Source organism: Suricata suricatta, chromosome 5, assembly GCF_006229205.1.
Source record: "Suricata suricatta isolate VVHF042 chromosome 5, meerkat_22Aug2017_6uvM2_HiC, whole genome shotgun sequence".
NCBI classification, from domain to species: domain Eukaryota; kingdom Metazoa; phylum Chordata; class Mammalia; order Carnivora; family Herpestidae; genus Suricata; species Suricata suricatta.
Window position 1 is genome coordinate 101,975,387 of NC_043704.1, and position 5,478 is coordinate 101,980,864.

Consider the following 5,478-nt stretch of genomic DNA (forward strand, 5'->3'; position numbering starts at 1 on the left):
CCCGGGCCAGGATCCGCCACCTCGGACCCACTGAGCGAGCTCCCTTGCTGTCGTGTGGGGTGGCAGCGTCCACACAGCGCCGAGGAGAGTCTGGGTTACACAGAGCAGTGGTAGGCGGGTTAACATAAGACACCTCTGTGAGAGGCAGCGGTCAGCCCTGACTCAGTAACCACCAGAAAACACGACTCCCGGGGGGCTGCCTGGACCTGGTTAGAGAAGGTTCAGAAATGAAGTGGTTGCAATAGGAGGGGCTCCAGTGGCAGCAGCCAACGTGAGCACAGCCCACTGGCCAGTGTCCCTAGAAGATGTGATTGCTGACATTAGTGGGGTGTTTGATGGCAATAATGGAACAAGCTGCCGGCAGAAGCTTCTCCCAGGTTCTCTTCAGATATGTGAGGTAATGCCATCACTTTCCCTTTTGTAGATGTACTGTTCCATTTGGAAGTCAGAGTTAGTGTCATCTAAGCAAGTTCTGCAACAAGGAATTAGACGACATCCTCCTCCCTTTGCAGGAGGTCAAGGGCTCCGGACACTGTGCAAGTTTCCCTTAAAGTTACATAGGAACCCAGAACAGCACCTCCATATGGATCCTTCTCTTCTTAGCATGGAAAGGCCACAGGCTTTTCATAAATGAAATACTTACATGGCATGAAATACTTACATTTCATAAATGAAATACTTACATAGCAGAATACTTACCTACATCTCTCCTCACGCTTCTTGCCCCTCAATAATAAGGTCTCGAGATGTCAGGAATAAGTGCTTGATGTCAAATCTGTCTGCCACAAGCTAGGATGAGCTTGGTCTCAGAGTGAGATAGTAGAGGCAGATTACATGAGAAAGAAACCCATTTTGCACTATTTTATTTAGTCCTCGAATCTCATCTTGGAAAAATGGGTTTTCTTATCCCATAGCCTTTATACTCAGGATATCTATCCTTATTCCAATCTTGGCTTTGGTGTAATTTTATAAACTTAAATTCTGTGTGTTTGGCCTTGGCCTTAAAATGGAATTCTGGGGGCGCCTGGGTGGCTCAGTCGGTTGGGCCTCCGACTTCAGCTCAGGTCAGATCTCACATTCGTGGGTTTGAGCCCCATGTCAGGCTCTGTGCTGACAGCTAGCTCAGAGCCTGGAGCCTGCTTCTGGTTCTGCGTCTCCTTCTCTCTCTCTGCCCCTCCCCCTCTCATGCTCTATCTCTCTCTGTACCAAAAATAAATAAAACATTAAAAAAAATCTTAAAAAAATGAAATTCTGAAAAAGGCTGGAAGAGTACAACCTCCTAGTAAGTTACAGGTGCATTTTCTAGATTCATTATCCACAAATTCATTAAAAAATTTTTTTAAGATCAGAATCTGTAAAATCTCTTTCTCAACCTATTAAGGTAAATATAAATATTGACCTTTATCTCATGTGGTTTAGATTATAATATAACTTTGTTAGCGATAGATTGAATTTTTTAATGTTTATTTATTTATTTTGAGAGAGAGAGAGAGAATGAGTGAGCATGAGCAGGGGAGGGGTAGGTAGAGAGAGAAGGGGAGAGAGAGAATCCCAAGTAGGCTCCACAGTATCAGCGCAGAGCCTAATGCAGGGCTTGATCCCACAAACCATGAGATCATGACCTGAGCCAAAATGAAGAGTTGGATGCTCACCCAACTGCCTTTAGACTGAATGTTTTAAATAATGTAAAGTTTTATTAATTTGAAGTATCTTCAATATCTAGCAAGTACTAAATGCTTAGTTAACATTTGTTCATCAGTGGAATTCTGCACAGAATGTTCCATGCAGAGTATGAATTTTTTCACACCTCAAATGAGAGTGCACATTTGAGGTACCAAGATGTCATGGATTGGAGATTGGTTCAGAGGGGTTTCTTAGGCAGCATACTTAGAATCAACATGCGGGAAGGAGAGCAGCCACATTTGGGTAGAAGGGGAAATTATGCTGCCTGTGCAGCCTGATGGAGGCCTCACCAACCCTGCAGGGAGCTTCCACAGCTCACATGATCATTCAGTTTTCCTAAGGGGGCTGGGCCTTTGTTCATCAAGGAGTCATTGGATGCAACTGCTCCCAGAAGGAGCCGTAACCTTGGGTAAGGTTTCTCTCTTCAGCCATGGCAGTCCCAGAAGTGGGTAAAACTGAGAGCTTCCTGCCAGCAGCTGGAATAAGGAATTAAGCCCTCCCAAATTATTATGGTAATTATTACTGAAAACCTAATCCAAGAAATATTTCCAAAAATATAAGGACATGAATTTACAAACTGAAAGCATCTACCATATTCTTATCAAAATGGAAACAAGTAGGTATATGCCAGAGATCATTATCATGAGGTTTAAAACACAGGTGATGAAAGGAACATTCTGGAAGCTTCTGGGAAGGAAAAAAACAGGTCACATGCAGAGGACTGAGATCAGAATGGCTTCAAACTTTCAACTGCAACACCAGAAACAAAAAAGCAATGAAGAAATACTTTGAAAATTCTGAAGTAAAACTATTTCCAAATTTGAATTCTATTCTAAGCCAAACTTATCAATAAAGTATTGAGTGTAGAATAAAGATATTTTCAGTTTCATCCTTCTGAAGAAGTCAGTGACAGATATAGACCAAGAAAAAGGAAGACATGAAACTTAGGAAACAGGTGAGAAGTTAAGAAAAATCCCGAGGTGACAGCTTTGTATGACACAGAGAATGTGATAAGGTGGCTCCAGATTGGAGCAATGTGATGGTTCTGAGAGAGATTTCTACAAGGAACTAAAAAATGATGATATATACAATGTTTTTGAATATCTTAAAGATATAGATAACTGGCAAAGAGTCAGCTACTGATAAAAGAATATTATGAGCAAAATTTAAAAACTTACATGAAATAGACCAACTCCTCAAAAAGCACAAACTACTAAAACTCACCCCATATTTAGTGGATGATTTTAATGACCCAATAATTAGTAAGGAAATTGAATTTATAATTAAAAAATCCCACCTCTCTCTAAAACACCTTCCAGATATTTCACTAGAGAATTATACCGGATGTTAAAAAAGAATTAGCATTAATTCTACAGAATCTCCTCCAAAAAATAGAAGACGAGGGAACAGTTTCCAATTTATTTTATGACGTTTTATTACCTTGGCAGCAAAACCAGACAAAGACAGTACAGAAAGAAAGACAGGCAGGCAGACAGAAAGAATGGAGGAAAGAAAGACTGCATACCAATACTCTCATAGATATAGATGCAAAAATCTTTAACCAAATATTAGCAAGTAGAAGTCAGCAATACACACAAAGAATTATACATCATGAGTAAGTGGAGTTTATTCCAGGGATGCAAGCCTAGTTCAGTACTAGAATTAATATAATCCACCATATTAACAGGCTAAAAAAGATAATCACATGATTATATCAACTGATATAGAAGAAACACTGAACTAAATTTAACAACCTTTCATGATAAAAATTCTTAGTAAAATAGAAATAGAACAGAATTTGTTCAACTTGATAAAGAGCGTCAACAAAAACCCTACAGCTAAGATTATAATTAATAGTAAAAGATTGTGTGCTTTCCCCACTAAGACTGGGAAACAGGCAACCATTGTTCACTCTCACCACTCCTGTTCAACATAGTGCTGGAAGTCCTATTCAGTGCAATAAGGCAAGCTAAGGGAATAAACAAATATATCAGAAAGTAAGAAGCTTAAGCACTTGTGCTTAAATGCAAATGACATGGTTGCCTAAATGGAAAAATCCCAAGAGATCTATAAAAACAAAACAAACAAAAACAAAACAGAACAAAACCCTCCTAGAATTAATAACTGAGTTTATTAGGTCACGGATCCAAGATAAACATTAAAAATCAATTACATTTATATGTACTAGTAATGAACATGTGACACTAAAATTTAAAATACAGTACATTGTAAATATACAAATGCTTAAAAAAAAAACATAGGTAAATCTAACAAAATGTGCACAAAACTTAGATGCTGAAAACTACAAAATGCTAATGAAAGAAAACAAAGATATGAATCAGTGGAAAGATCTGCCATTTTCATGGACTCAAAGACAACATAGTAAGGATGTCAATCCTCAAATAAATATATAAATTTCATTCAACTGCTGGCAAAATTCCAATAAGTTATTTTTTTGTAGATATAGACAACATTATTCTAAAATTTACATGGTAGGGGCGACTGGGTAGCTCATTTAAGTGTCCAACTCTTGATTTCAGCTCAGGTCATGATCTCCCAGTTTGTGGGATGGAGCCCCACATTGGGTTCTGCATTGACAGTGTGGAGCCTACTTGGAATTCTCTCTCCCTCTCTCTCTCTGCCTTTCCCCCACTCATGTGTGTGCGTGTGCATGCACCTCTCTCTCAAAATAAATAAAAGTTAAAATAAAATAAAACACAACACAACAAAACAAAATAAAATGTATATGTGAAAGTAAACAAAATGAAATAGCTAAAACAATTTGGGAGAGAAAAAGTAAAATGGGAAGAATCTTTCTTCCAGATTTCAAGATTTATATGGAGATACAGTATTCAAGCTTGTGTGGTATTGGTGGAGGGATAGACACAGGGATCGTTGAAACAATATAAAGAAACCAGAAATAGATACCCACAAATATGTCCTACTGATTTTTTAAAAACTATATAAGAAACTGAATGAAGAAAAGATAGTCTTTTCAATAAATGGTGCTGGAACAAGTGGATAGCCATCCAGTAGCAAAATAAATAAATAAATAAAGCTTGGCTTAAGTCTTGCACCTTCCATAAAAATTATGGAACACTGATTTAAAATGAAATGTGAAACTATGAAAATTATACAAAAATTTCAGGAAAAAAATCTTTGGGTTCTAGGACTAGACAAGGAATTCTTTTTTTTTTTAAAGTAGTTTATTGTCAAATTAGTTTCCATACAACACCCAGTGCTCTTCCCCACAAGTGCCCTCCTCCTTTACCACCACCCCCTTCCCCCCTCCCCCTTCCTCTTCAACCCTCAGTTCGTTTTCAGTATTCAATAGTCTCTCAAGTTTTGCGTCCCTCTCTCTCCCCAACTCTCTTTTCCTCTTCCCCTCCCCTTGGTCCTCCATTAGGTTTCTCCTGTTCTCCTGTTAGGCCTATGAGTGCAAACAGATGGTATCTGTCTTTCTCTGCCTGACTTATTTCGCTTAGCATGACACCCTCGAGGTCCATCCACTTTGCTACAAATGGCCAGATTTCATTCTTTCTCATTGCCATGTAATACTCCATTGTGTGTATATACCACATCTTCTTGATCCACTCATCAGGTGATGGACATTTAGGCTCTTTCCATGCTTTGGCTATTGTTGACAGTGCTGCTATGAACATTGGGGTACCTGTGCTCCTATGCATCAGCACTTCTGTATCCCTTGGGTAAATCCCTAGCAGTGCTATTGCTGGGTCATAGGGGAGTTCTATGGATAGTTTTTTGAGGAACCTCCACAGTTTTCCAGAGCGGCTG